Here is a 16,050-nt window from a genome sequence, read left to right on the forward strand (position 1 = left end):
TAGGGATTCAACTACATTATGATGCGCTTTCGGCTACTATTCAGCTGCCAATAGCTTCAATTATTGTAGCGGACATGGTACGTTGCTGTTCCATCGTGTGTTTCTGTTTCAAGCTCTCCGGTGCTAACAGCCTCGGATGTCAGAGCGTGGCTTCTTCCCTAGAATCAAAGTAGAAATGTATAACTGGACGACATACCGAATGATAGAATACTAAATACACAGGCGAGGAAAGAAATCGATCGATGACCTTTAACAGAAAAAAGGACACGCCGGATAAGGAGAAAATGGCGATACTAGCAGTCGTCACTGACCAGTGACGAAGTGAACGTGCTCCAGATGTCGTATACAACATGGCAATTACAACGCTATAATATTTGTGACTCTTAGAAATATAATAAACAGTTTGGATTACGAGAATTTCCTACATTAGGAAAAACCAGTACCAATTACGCTAACTTATATTTCGTTACATTTATTTAATACGAGAAACAACTATCCTAAAAGTCGGTTCTACAGCTGTAATGGAGATTATGATAAGCGATAAATAATATGCGGCTAGTATCGAAAATAAACTTGAGCTATGTGGCTCCAGTGATCCACCCGGATAGCCGCGTGCAGTAGAGTGCCATTTCCGGGAAGCGGGGAGACATGCGAGCACTGGGTCGAATCCACCTGGCAGATTAACGACGTGGGCCGGTGTGTCGATCAGCTTGGGAGTCATTTTTGACAGTTTTTCACATTCGATTAGGTGAATTCCGTGCTAATCCGCAGACACTCTTCGCAGGCAATATGAGTAGAACATTACACTTAGGAAGATGGGATACACGAATTTGTTCTGCGGATGAACGTGTGGCGCCAAGCGTTGCCTCCTGTCACCCTCTACTAGCAACAACGCCAAACCCAATAATTAACATGTCGACCCCGGCAGGATACTGGATGAAGGTCAGGAAAAAGAAGGAAGGAGCTGTTTGAATCAAGTGGAGAGTACGATACACACTAGGAGGTATATATACGTATCAGGAATAAGTCAAAAAGAGATTTTTAATTATTTATTTCAAATGAAGCGAATCGAGTGTCTTAAAGGAGTTTTACATCTCCTGTAGGGACCGCGAAACATTGTAAAAACTACAAATAAAACATACAAGGCGAATCGGGAACCCACCGATAAATTTTCAGATGTTGTTCAGCGATATCTTCTGAGTGTTTTCATACCAGGGACCCACGGTCTCCGTCGGCTAGTTACAGAGTAATAACGTATAAAACATTAATTCCGTTTGTTACGTCACTGAACTTTGTTTCTGTGAAAATACCTTCACAAAAGTGAAAAAGCCTCTCATTTGCGTTTCCAAAATGTATAACGCAAAAAGAACAGTACAAGAAACCTTGGAAGCAAAAGTATTACCATGTGGTTGACGTAGCTGTAAGGTTAGCTCATGATCCAGTCATGTGATCGATTTTAGATTCACATGAATGAATGTAGGCTAGAGACCGCCCAAAGTAGCTTCCATCGTTTTCAACAGTTTTTGTTGTTGACAGACGTGAGGCCGTGTTTTGTCCAGCACTTGTAAATTTTTGAGTTCTGCATACGTAAGTGTTGTACAAGAAATAAAGATCCTCGTAATTACTGTTAATTCTTCAGTTACAGAATTTTATCGCAAATAAGATTCATAATTGTTGATACTAATTATGTACTGTTTGGATATTTAAGCCACATTTCGTCGGTTATGAGCGATCTTGTACCTTAAAACAAGATACATGAAGCACAAGAAACTGTTGAAGCACACAGATAATGTAGTATTAGCAAATTAACCAAGTTTCGTTAGTCTTAAGAGTTTGCGATGTCTTAAAAATGGAAATATGTGCTAATTTCCAGTAGCTTGAACTTTAAAAAATATTTCATTTGTAACCGGATTTTGATCATTCTTCCTCCTAATTTATTTCACTTACTAGTTATTGGTGTGCAGTAGACTAATAATATAACAGGCAAACGACTAAGTATAGTACTGACAAGATTTTGGTTACAGGAACGATTTTAAAGTTGAATAGCCTCTCTTTTCATAGTTATACGACCTTGTTGTACCTTGGAAAATGTTTTCACATTTGGATAATTCTTAATTTTCCGGAGAAATATCTGTAATTTCAGAAAAATACTGCACACACAAGAACTGAACGACGTACTTAAAAAAAATGAATGTTAAAATATATTACTTTTCTGTTACAGTTCTGGCTAGAGGCGGAAGTCTTGAAAGTGTTCCACGCTACAACACTCTCCCCTACTGAAAGCAAACGAACAGTAAAGTGAGCAGTATTGTTGTCAGAACAAGTTTGTTCCAAGTAAGATGCACAGCCCCCTATCTTCAGTGCAGTACATAATCAGAAGTAATTGGGGCAAGAAACCAAACGAAATCAATAACTTTGTAAAGCATTGTCCGCCAACGTGGTTCACCCATACCCAAATTCACAGAAGGTACCAATGAACAACGTCTGAAAGTTTGTCACTGGAGTACTAGTTTAGCCCGTATATTGTAAAAAAATTCAAACAGGTAACGAACAATAAACTTCAGCTATGCATTTCAAATGAAGACTGCGATCACAGTTACTAATAAAAATGATTGTGTTCTAAATACATCGAAGTTCGTATGATTGTAGGAGTTCAACTATTTTTCGGAAAGAAAAAGAACCGAGAATCTTCAGAAAAAGCATTACAGCGTGGTGGGGACTATAATCACCGTCTTAATAATACAGTTAAAAAGGTGCACCACGATAAAACCTTAGACAGTATTGGTCACTGGTCAGGCCGACGGTTTCTACCGCAAATTACTCTTGACCCGACTCTTGCTATGGCATTCAGGAGTGGTTCACCTGGTCCTGGAAGCGGCGGAGGAGGGAACAGATAGTAGAGGCAGTGAAACACTAGAATATGCCCAAGATGGAAGTGCATGTTGGGAGAAATAGTTAGGTAGGGACGAAACGATTAGCACATGACAAGATGCGATATACCATGGCATCAAACCTGTCAAAATATTGGCAACTTCCTTTTTTTTAAAACAAAAGGAGAGGGAGAGGGAGAGAGATAGAGAGAGACCCTTGACGCGCGTCCACTCCAATTACGTCTTCACTAAGACATTCCAGTCTGGCTCAAGATGCCTGAATTGTCTCACATTTCATCCAACTGACGACTGTACCAAATCCTCTATACCCCTGTGTTCCCTCCCTGTGGTGGATCGAAGAACTTACCCATGACTCTTCGTTCAAAAAGGAAAATAAAATCTGTAGTTTCTCCAAATAAATGAACCCGAACTTCAGTTCAGTACAGCTATTCTCAGTACCCTGAACCCAAGAGTTTGTTCCTTCCGACAGACTGTGTGGCTTAAGCCGCTGACTAAGGCTGAAGAAGATCATTCACAGTTATAGTGTTTGCCTAGATTTCAGGTACGATGAGTCTTCTGTAGTAACTGCTGTGAAATAATTGCTCTGAAGCACTTCAACCTTCCGACATTTTCACTCGATTGGTTTTCAATTACTGGTGGTTACTTTGTACTTGAATTACAGTACCATTCTTCTTTCCAGTGTTCATATTAGTAGTGTCAGTGACTGTCATCTTTATAGAATTCCATAAATTGTATTGATATAAACCAGCTGATATTACTCTGGTAAAGCATCTGCTTTCTTATAAGGTATATCTAGTTTTTGCAACTTCTCTTCGTTCATTTTTCAACAATATCACCTGATATTCTTAATTCTCAAGAGCCTCACCATCAAAATGCAATGACCAACTTTCTCTTTGCATTGGTTTCTTCATTTCTTCTTTAAGAGCTCCTTTAATTGGAGATCTGTAAATACCAGATTGCGAAGACGTCTCAGTATCAACTCCACTTTCAGATAATACTTGCCGCTTTACTGGTTTATAACTATGAAGTTGTGAGTAATTGTTTTGCAGTCTTTCCTTTTTACTTGTGTTCTTCATCTAACTATTGAACTCATGATATTCGCTGTCAAAGTGTGATGTTAATGTACTTGAAGAAGAAGTAACAGTTTCAGTTTTTGTTATTGTGGTTGTTATTGTTGCAATGTTGATGTAGTCTGCAAGGATATTTTTCTTGTTTTTGGTGGATGAATCATCGTGGAACTCGCAATCTCGTGCAACAAACATGGCCTTTGCTTTCAGTCTGAATATGGTATAACGTTCTGTTGTCACTACACAGTTGTTCACCATTTTCTTTCGTAATGTTATAAATGTGTTCAGTCGATCATATCTTCCTCGTCTTACACATTCATCATAGATGTTTAATACCTTAGTCAGTTTTGCCCCTATCACGTGAATCGACGATATCGCGAAATTTAATTTCTTTTGCCATAAAATTGACACTTCCATCACAATTCCCTTTATACGTTCTTTCCTTTCTTTTATGGATGTTAGAAGGAACATATGACGACCAACAGTTTGTGTTTTGAGCGGTATCCCGTGAAAATATTAAAGTCAGTGTTCTTCTAATAAAACAATTATTTTTTGCAATTTTACATGCGATTCTCTATCTTCTTCGTCCAGATTTTATGGTTACTTTTGGTGGTAAAAGCAACTATTTTAAAATTCAGTGTTACTGAAAATTATACCTCAACGAAGGAACACCTGAGCACTCAGTTAATTAACCATAACATGCCACACTCAATCATCACAAAATGACAGTCATGTCAACTGCACTCACAATGCGGCAGAGGAAAAAACACACATACTTCTGTTGTTTATGTTCCTTTGCTCCTGAAAGCAGCCGTTCTTCTCAAATTTCCTGATACTGACCAGCTCACCTATGTGTTAGGAAGAGAGAATAGGGAGTTACGAAACATAAGTGTTTCTTGAGTCATACTACTAGCTGCAATATTCATATATTACTACTTACATGAGTTTATCAACTTTGTGTTTGGGCGTGACCATTTTGAAAAGGTGAGCATAATTAAGCTCTTTATTCGCTTTGATTGGGGGTGCATCGATTTATGACAGAGGGAATTCACTATTTTACAAAAATTAAAACAGTTACAATACTAACGCATCTACTGAACTTGATCAGAAAGTAGACAACTTTTGACAAGCTTCCTCTGCCGAAAAACGTAGATTCTGTACCGAAATGGGAAGCCTTATGTCCCACTTTGACATACAAATAGCTGAAAATTTAGAAAATTTCACAAAAATTAAAGTTTTTGAAAATGAATGTATTGATGTGACTTCATATAACAATTTGGTATTATAGTATGACATTCTGAAATACGACATTTTAAATGTCATTGAATCGAAGACACTGGGCCATTTCTGCGAGGACGTGTTGGAAAGCAATACCGTACAATTTTGGAAAGCAATTTTAATAAAACGAACTTTGTTCTTCATGTCTGTGTATTTATTTTTCAACGTAATCTCCATGGCGACGAAGATATTTCTCACAACGAGAAATCAGTTTATTGATACTGTCTCTGTAGAAAGTTTGTTTTCGTTGACGGAGCTACAATCTCACCTCTGCTCGCTCCACTTCGCCACTGCTAAATTGAAATTCTCGAAGGTATTATTTAAGTTTTGCAAACACTCCAAGCTCAGTCACATATGTTGAGTTTAGTAACACTATTTCCTTAATTAGGAGCATCAGCAACCTAACGTACCACATTACTGGTAGATACAGTCATCAACATACATGCCTTTTATTCTACTGTAGTGGTGCTGTTTCCTATGGGACCAAATTGATCACACTACTCAAGGTATCTGAAACTAACTTACGCTAAGAACAACACGCACACACGCCCGAGAGAGGAGTCGAACCTTAGACGGGTGCAGCCGCGCGACCTCGCAAGGCGCCTGAGACCACGCGGCTTCTCCGTGCGGCATTCTTCTGTGAATTTCAATTGGAGGTAAGTTTTCCGCGCTTTGAAAGTCGCACCGATATACACTCCTGGAAATGGAAAAAAGAACACACTGACACCGGTGTGTCAGACCCACCATACTTGCTCCGGACACTGCGAGAGGGCTGTACAAGCAATGATCACACGCACGGCACAGCGGACACTCCAGGAACCGCGGTGTTGGCCGTCGAATGGCGCTAGCTGCGCAGCATTTGTGCACCGCCCCCGTCAGTGTCAGCCAGTTTGCCGTGGCATACGGAGCTCCATCGCAGTCTTTAACACTGGTAGCATGCCGCGACAGCGTGGACGTGAACCGTATGTGCAGTTGACAGACTTTGAGCGAGGGCGTATAGTGGGCATGCGGGAGGCCGGGTGGACGTACCGCCGAATTGCTCAACACGTGAGGCGTGAGGTCTCCACAGTACATCGATGTTGTCGCCAGTGGTCGGCGGAAGGTGCACGTGCCCGTCGACCTGGGACCGGACCGCAGCGACGCACGGATGCACGCCAAGACCGTAGGATCCTACGCAGTGCCGTAGGGGACCGCATCGCCACTTCCCAGCAAATTAGGGACACTGTTGCTCCTGGGGTATCGGCGAGGACCATTCGCAACCGTCTCCATGAAGCTGGGCTACGGTCCCGCACACCGTTAGGCCGTCTTCCGCTCACGCCCAACATCGTGCAGCCCGCCTCCAGTGGTGTCGCGACAGGCGTGAATGGAGGGACGAATGGAGACGTGTCGTCTTCAGCGATGAGAGTCGCTTCTGCCTTGGTGCCAATGATGGTCGTATGCTTGTTTGGCGCCGTGCAGGTGAGCGCCACAATCAGGACTGCATACGACCGAGGCACACAGGGCCAACACCCGGCATCATGGTGTGGGGAGCGATCTCCTACACTGGCCGTACACCACTGGTGATCGTCGAGGGGACACTGAATAGTGCACGGTACATCCAAACCGTCATCGAACCCATCGTTCTACCATTCCTAGACCGGCAAGGGTACTTGCTGTTCCAACAGGACAATGCACGTCCGCATGTATTCCGTGCCACCCAACGTGCTCTAGAAGGTGTAAGTCAACTACCCTGGCCAGCAAGATTTCCGGATCTGTCCCCCATTGAGCATGTTTGGGACTGGATGAAGCGTCGTCTCACGCGGTCTGCACGTCCAGCACGAACGCTGGTCCAACTGAGGCGCCAGGTGGGAATGGCATGGCAAGCTGTTCCACAGGACTACATCCAGCATCTCTACGATCGTCTCCATGGGAGAATAGCAGCCTGCATTGCTGCGAAAGGTGGATATACACTGTACTAGTGCCGACATTGTGCATGCTCTGTTGCCTGTGTCTATGTGCCTGTGGTTCTGTCAGTGTGATCATGTGATGTATCTGACCCCAGGAATGTGTCAATAAAGTTTCCCCTTCCTGGGACAATGAATTCGCGGTGTTCTTATTTCAATTTCCAGGAGTGTAGTTGCCTTACACACCTCTATGTTACACTTCAGAATCTTCCAGCGGCATAGTATTGCAACTAACGTCAACGGGGCTGGAAAGTCGACCGAGTTATAAACATGACACGTTATAAGCCAACCGATTTTGAGAACAGAACAAAAAATTCGAAGGCATGAAGGCATTACTTTTCAGTGTGTCCTAGCATATTACGTGTTGAGCAGTAAGCTCTTCCTTCCTGTGGTTTGCTTTTTTCCTTTTCTCCATTGTATCGGAAAATTGGGTCATTGTCGGCGGCGGGCTTCACAAGTGCCTTGCAGTGGTAAAGTTGCTACAAATTTTATGACAGTTTAATCGGATGCCTGTAAAGAGGACAGCCCAGGTTGTCAAACGGAAGGGAAATGTGGAAATTTGCGAAGTCCATCGTCTATTTAATCAGCTGCTACTTGTAAATTCTGTGTATATACTTCCATTCTTTTTCTTGTTCCTTTGTCACTAATCCACGTAGGTCGGTATGGTTATTTAACGGATTTGGCATTGTTTGTTTAAGGGATGGCAAGATGGCCTTCCTCTCGCTATCCCGCTACCCCGCGTGGGATGGAATTTCCGTAGGATTTCCGTACCAGTCCATGGGATGTGGTCTACCGCCAGAAACAACATTCCTGCTGGCCGGCATACCAGGACTGATTGTTAACCCGCCAGACGGATTCAGTATGAGGCTTCATAGAAACGACGCTTGCCCGCACGCCTAAACAGGCGTGTTAATCGTTTGTGTAGATTATGAAATCAATAATTATGTACAACGGCTCTTTCGGGTGTGCAAGAGTCATTACCTTGTAAAATCGTTAAACGTTACCGGTTGTACAACTTCAGAGCAATGCACTAGCAAAAGCAACAATAACTGCACTTCAGATACGTTCTTGCGTGACGGATTATCAAACCTCTGGGCCCGGATTCGATTCCCGACTGGGTCGGGGAATTTTCTCCGCCCACCGATGGCGTGTTGTGTCGTCCTCATCATTGTCGTATCATCCTCATCGACTGCAGGTCACCGAAGTGGCGTCAAATTGACGGGGGCCCTCGCCATACTATTAAAAAAATAAATAAAGATATTTTTTTGACAAAAGTTACACTTTCACACACTCACAGGACGACTACAATATGAAGTCCAAACAGCGTTACTAACCAAATGTGTCGCTAAAGGTTTTCAAATCATGTTTCTTCACACTATGCCTTTATCGTGAATGTTAATTCCGAGTGCAAACCTTAACTCAACAGATAATATTGTGTACTTCTCAAAAATACATTGTATTTTTTGTAATTCTTATTAAGGGATTCCCGAAACTTGGCAGATAAAGTTTTGATAAGGAACCCATGTCCGTAAATGTACGGTTTGGATATAAAGTAAATTTCAAGATCGATCACTTTGAAATGTCTCGCACCACGGTGGGCACATAGCGGAGACAATGAGCTCTAAGAGTCGTGGCTACAGGGGTCCGTGGCGTGGGCAATATTCAGAGTACTCCTCATCGTCGTCTCTTCTTCTACTTGTCGAAGAACGTCCTCTACAAAGTCGAGAACTCAGCACGTCGCCAGTGGAGTGCAGAAGTCAACCCTCCTAGCTGCGAAGGTACTCGTCTCCCGCGGCCGTTGTTACACTCGGGCGAAAATGGTCTGTGATGTCAGAATTACAGGAGGGACTGACAACAGCCTCTTCTTCTCAGTTTCTGTGCGCATAGTGAAGCGAATATTTTATATCAAAATGATACGTTTTGAGATAATGATTTCATATCAAAACATTATCTAATGCGTCCCCTCTACAACCCCAATAAGCCAGTAATAGGTTCAAACATGGTTCAAATGTCTCTGAGCACTATGGGACTCAACTGCTGTGGTCATAAGTCCCCTAGAACTTAGAACTACTTAAACCTAACTAACCTAAGGACATCACACACATCCATGCCCGAGGCAGGATCCGAACCTGCGGCCGTAGCGGTCGTACGGTTCCAGACTGTAGCGCCTTTAACCGCTCGGCCACTCTGGCCGGCCCAGTAATAGGAACTGTGTACTTTATTATACATGAAATTGAGCTTTCCTCTTATGATACGCGATCAGATTCCAATTTAACACTGTTCTGAATACACACTACATCACAGTAACAGTAAAGGAAACAAAGTGTGATTAATGTACATTATTAGCACCATTTTGGGCTAATGCCTAGCATTTTGCTTCGAATTATTAAGAACTGACTTGCAGACTACATCAACATTGCAAGAAAGTAATTCAAACAACATGGTTATGACCTCATTAATTGTAACTAAATAAGGGGAATTTCAAAGATATTCAGTTTCCCGTGTACAAACAGTGTGAGAACTGTCGCAGTACATCGACTTAAAACATTGGTCTGTAGAGTGGTATACACTTAATCAACAGGCACAGCTCATTTACAAGCACATGATGGAAGCATTGCTGATGTATTGGAGAGAATTCGCGACACTAGCAGAATCCTCAAATATTTATTCTTACAATAGATTTATACACAAAGCATTTTCAACATTGTGTACCACGTACACCACAACGGAGACCTGTACACCAGACCTGTAGTAGAGACTGTCTTGAGACAATGAATTAGAGGTAAAAACGTTTGTCGAAGCACTGGACGCATTTCACCAAAACATCGGAGCGACGCTTCAGAACATTTAGTCGTGGATGTCTCATGTATGGGGCATTCCACCTTCGACGTCATATAGGCTTTTCACATGCCACTGTGTCGAAGACGTATCATGATTACTCGGAATCTGGGAAACCGTCACCTCCAGGGTCCAGCGACATGGAATAAACTTTTGACCGTAGTCCATACTCCGATGTCGGATTGCTGTTGAAGGTAGACGATCGACAGGACACTAATTGACAGGTATATTCAACGCTGAAAGAGTCAGCAGGAATGCCATCCCAGATTCACGTTCTTCCTGTATATTTCGGAAGTCATATTCCTCTCTCCCCGAGGTTATCTCAGTTTCAGACGCGACGTAATGGTGTGCAATCTAGAATTGGCGATAGGTGAATCATTGAGCGAACGTGGACAAGCCTGACTGGCCCGGTGAGGTGACAGCAAATGTCAGTGTCAATGATCAGGGATCATGAACAGGCTAGCCAGTATTGTAAAAATCGTGCGCCGCACCAGGACATTTATGGAATTCTCAAAAGTTTGCCGTCCAAGATTGAATACGATGTCTGACCTTGGGTACTGCCAGAGAGTCCCGCCAGTTTTTATAAAGTCGTGCAAATGTACACATACGTTATTCATATTAGGTGCATTGTGCTGCCACCTACTGCCAGGTACTCCATATCAGCGACATCAGTAGCCATTAGACATCGTGAGAGAGCAGAATGGGGCGCTCCGCAGAACACACGGACTTGGAACGTGGTTAGTTGATTGGGCGTCACTTGTGTAATACGTCCGTAAGCGAGATTTACACACTCCTAAACTTACCTAGGTCCACTGTTTCCATATGATAGTTTAAGGGAAACGTGAAGGGACACGTACAGCACAAAAGCGTAGAGCCGACCTCGTCTGTTGTCTGACAGAGACCGCCGACAGTTGAGGAGGGTCGTTATGTGTAATAGGCAGACGTCTATCCAGAATATCACACAGGAATTCCAAACTGCATCAGTATCAACTGCTAGTACTATGACAGTTAGGTGGTAGGTGAGAAAACTTGGATCTCATACGCCACACATCACGCCGTTAAATGCCAAACGACGCCTCGCTTGGTGTATGGAGTGTAAATATTGGACGACTGAACTGTGGGATAACGTTATGTGAAGTGACGAATCACGGTACACAATGTGGGGACCCGACTGCAGGGTGTGGGTATGGCGAATGCCCGGTGAAAGTCATCTGCAAGGGTGTTTAGTGCCAATAGTAAAGTTCGGAGGTGGTGGCATTGTGGTGTGGTCGTGGTTTTCATGGAGGGGGCTTGCAAACTTTGTTGTTTTGAGTGACACTATCACAGCACAGGCTACGTTGATGTTTTAAGCACCTTCTTGATTCCCACTGTTGAAGAGCAATTCGAGAATGGAAACTGCATCTTTCAACACGATCGAGCACCTGTTCATAATGCACGGCCTCTGGTGGAGTGGTTACACGACAATAACATCCCTGCAATGGACTGGTCTGCACAGAATCCTGACCTGAATCCCATAGAACACTTCTTTGATGTTTTGGAACGCCGACTTCGTGCCAGGCCCCACCCACCCATATAGATGCCTTTCCTCAGCGCAGCACTCCGAGAAGAATGGGCTACTATTCCCCAAAAAACCTATCAGCGCCTTACTGGACGCATGCCTGCGAGAATGGAAGGTGTCATCAAGGCTAAGGGTGGGCCAACACCATACTGAATTCTAGCATTACTGATGGAGGGTGCCAGGTGTCCATATACTTTTGATCACATAGTGTATAATTTGTTTAAAACACTATCACATTGAACAATCGCGTCATGAAAAAACTGAGGTACCTATTGTGACATTGAATTTGAAATTAACTATTTTAATCGAGAGATTGTAACAATTATAATGAAAATGCCGTCAACGACGTGCGGCAGAAAATAACGCACAAGAAATCACATTTTTATACAAAATAAAGTGTTTATTTGTCTTAATTGTAATTATAGTTGAGAAATTGATTTTAGAACAAAACAAACAACAGAGAAGAACAGGATATCTAGACAACCATGGAGAACAATAATATTAAAATATTCCGATTCAGAGTGGGCAATCGTAAGTCTGAACTTCGCGGGTTAATTTTCGATTGTCTTTATCATATTTTACAGTGCTGAAATCTGTGTAATTATTTGGTAAGTAGAAGCTGCTTCAATCTGAAAGGTAATCTCACTCTCGCGCAACCTTGTGCTTGAGTAGATATTCCTGTGACCGGTCTGTACAGTAGACTGCCAACATTTATGGCTGTACTCTGTTAATTAAAAAGAACGTCAAACAGCCCGCAGTATTGGAGCCGGAGGCTGTGAAAGATACCACCACCTGTGTCTTAGCGAATGAGTCATGTATGTACACCTGCTACTACGGTAGCGTGGGAACGGCTCCTGTGTCACTTCTTAGCGACCGTAGATTCACTACCTATAAGAACATAAATGGTATACTACCGTTTGACATTCAGGAGAAGATTGTATCCATATGTCAGCTTTATAACTATCATAGTTTCAGAGATAGAAAAGATTGCTAAAAAAAGCCAAACACCTACATTTAGGAAACTAAATCCAGTTAGGAAATATAATAGTTTATATTTTGGTATTATTTAAAAACATAAACAGAACTCTCAGTGTGCAGAATTAGTTAATTGAGATTTTATATTAAAACTTTATTTATTTTTCGTTATCGTAGTATACGAGTAAAAGTCAGACAAATTATTATTTGTGTCTAACATTGCTGTGCGAGCGAATGTGACAGAATGAGAGTGTGTACGTTGGACATTCGTCAGATTGTAATGTTGCATTATATACCGTCTTAAGTAACCCGCAAGAGTTACGCAAGCCTGTCGTGGTAAAATGTTTATTGAGAATTACCTACTTTGCTGATAACGTATGATTAGAACTGAGTGCTGTTGTAACAGAGCAGCCAGAATGTCAGCTAGAGTATTGTCGGTATCTAAGCATATTTCCAAATTTATCGCCTTTTAGTTTTCGTTTATTAAACATTACTTTAATATATGCTTGTCAGAATTGACGCAAACGGTTCTGTATATAAGGATTGGTGCTGGCCAGTTTTGGCACAAGAATGATCAGGAGCGAGCATTCTGATTGGCAGCGAGTATGATCAGCCAATCAGAAGTGAAACGGTTCCCACTCGTTACCTGATAGTTATTCAGGGGATGAGGTCACAAGAAAATAGTCCCTCATTAGCTTTGAACGCCGACGCTCATGTTACTAGTGCGAGTCAAAATAGTGTGTAGAATGGATAGAATGAAGGAAAATTGAGTTCCTCGCGTTTGATACGTGCCGTGACTAACACTGATGTACTTATGGACAGTTTTGTGAAGTTTGGAAGTTTTAGAACTGTTTTGTTGGAATGATATTCCCCTGAGAAAATTTGGCCTTCATAGTATCCGCGTGGCATCTTTTAGTAGTCAACCACTGAGCATTTTTGGCCAGCAATTTCTTTTTTGAAATCCGCCAGAAGGACCAAATGTAATAACCCATGTTAGTGGCGGTATTAATGACTGTGGAAACGTTGTTTAATTCGGGTCAGATTTAGACAGATTACTAGCTGCTGTGTGTGTGAAATGAGTGTATGAATTGTGAATTGGCGTAAATAACCAATAGTTTAAATGTGGACTTAATAGTACCCTTTCTTTGATTATAAGAACAAATAAACAATTTTGTGTGGAAATTTCGGACAGTATTTTCCAGAATTCCATCTATTATCTTACCGCCCGACAAATTTTTTACTCACGACTTTTCTGCAGAACTTTTACTTCATTACTAGAGTTGCGCAGCCTCAGTAATTGTCGATATTAGATGGTGTTCTTTTATCAACGCTGCTTTTACATCATCTTCTAAGTATATGAGTTCATTGCTCTAAATCACTACATATCACTAAATTCAATAGCTTATGTGACGACACCAAAGAGCTGTATAGTACAAAAATTACGTGTTATAGCCATAATGAATAATCGTCAAACGGCTCCTAGTAGAACAAGGCTTTTATGTATGGACGGCGTGAAACAGTACGATCTCTGTAATACGTCCACGATAGGGAACGCTAGATCGCTTTGAAAAGAATGGGGAAATGTAACAGGGCGTCTCTCCGGCACTTCAGGGACACAAAGTGGAAGCCGTTCTCGAAATGGAACTCAATATCAATCTCATGACCCTTAAAAAGTAACCTGAAGTAGCCTTCTATTTTGTAAGTTGGTGATTCTAATCTCCATTCGGCTATCCTGATTTAGATTTTCCATGGCTTCCATAAATTACTTAATGAAAATTGCGGGTGGTTCCTGTCATAAGGCAATTGTTGAGTACCTGTCCAGTCCTGGCAAACCGGTACGTATGAGGCGTAAGTTGGTTTTTTGTTACACTTTTGAACCCCGACGTGTCCATTACCTTCCTAATAGGGATCCACAGTTGAATAAATGTACTACAACTGCTGCACCGCAACCACAGACCAGAGTGGTAGCCACTGGACTATCTCTCACGGGACGTTCTGAGAGCTTCGGAAACTTCCGAATTCAGATCTCGAGGCCTAGCTGTTCACTCCCTGCTGTGAATTGGTTCAAGTAGAATGATAGTGATTACATGAAGACACACTTCCAAATTTGACAGGAGCAACTCTTATATTCTTCGAACACTTGCGTGTGGTACTTCTTCAAAAAATATACTCACCAACATGCCACTTGCGTTATGTTTTTTCCAGCAGTTTTTGTTTCGATATATTGCCGCAATATTTTTGGAAACCAATGTAATTGGGAGTACTGTACTTGGAGGATAGTGTACCCAGTAATGCTCGATGTTTCCTCGTCGCTGTTTTAATGTAGTGACTGACTTTTGCACTAGGGACTCTCGTAAGAAGTATCCGGCATTTTCTACTGTTTTTGTTGTTGTGAAACATGAGGCAGAGAGTAACGAAGCGTTTGTAAATACCACAAGTTCTGCATTTTATATTTGGCCCGTAATATTTTGTTGTCTTCAATGTTCGAAAGAACCCTACACCCACGCTACTGTGGGCACAGCATGATACTGCGGACCAGACCACAAAGCTCGTAATATTACGAACACAACTTAGCGAAAACACCCTTGCCCATAGTATTATGGGCTTTCCAACACTGAAGATAATGTAATATTACCGGCATGGTACTCAGAGTGTTAAGTGCTGTACAATACATTGAAGCTATTTCTTTTAGTTGTCAATAGGTTACACTTCAAAACTATTCGATTTGAAATTGATCTCTGATAACACTCGTGGCTAATTTTATTTTTGTGACTGATTATTAGTTCGTATCAGAGTAATAAGGTAGCACATAGATTATTAAATGCAAGATTGACAAGATTTATCGCTTAGAAACATTACCATGAAGTACCTTGAAACAGGTTTTCACATTTGGAGAAACCTTACTTTACTGGGGAAATGTTTGTATTTTCAGAAAAAGACCGCAGTACATAATAAGTGAATGCCATAATTTAAAAAAGGAACTAGAGAATACACTAAATTTCAGTTCATGGTTGGCTTGGGGTGAATGTCTGAAAAGTGGTCCATGGTACAAAACTCTCCTCTACCACAATCTTAGTGAGTGAAGTCGATACCTTCGGTTCACAGCTTGTATCTTTATTGTAAAGTATCCTGAAATCCTTAATTTGGGCATATATCCTATCAACTACTTCAGTGGTAACGCATCTGTGGATATGAAATCTTTGATGAGATCACTCTTCCTGGTAGAATAATTTGATTTATTCAATTTCATGGGACTATTAAAATCACCTACGTGGAATTTTTGTTATTCTTTAGCTATAAGACGGGCTGCGCTTCCTATAAATGCGTCATCGCTGCAGTTTTACCCAAAGGATACATTTTGTAAGTAGGCTGTTTAGTTTTTTATGTTGGTAACGCCACATAGCGCTCTGTATGAAAATCACTGGCTGTGTTGTGTGCAGTCTGTAGCTGGTTGGCATTGTTGGAATATTCCCTATTGTAGTGTTGGGCAGTTGGATGTG

This window comes from Schistocerca serialis, chromosome 4, assembly GCF_023864345.2.
Source record: "Schistocerca serialis cubense isolate TAMUIC-IGC-003099 chromosome 4, iqSchSeri2.2, whole genome shotgun sequence".
Taxonomy (NCBI): domain Eukaryota; kingdom Metazoa; phylum Arthropoda; class Insecta; order Orthoptera; family Acrididae; genus Schistocerca; species Schistocerca serialis.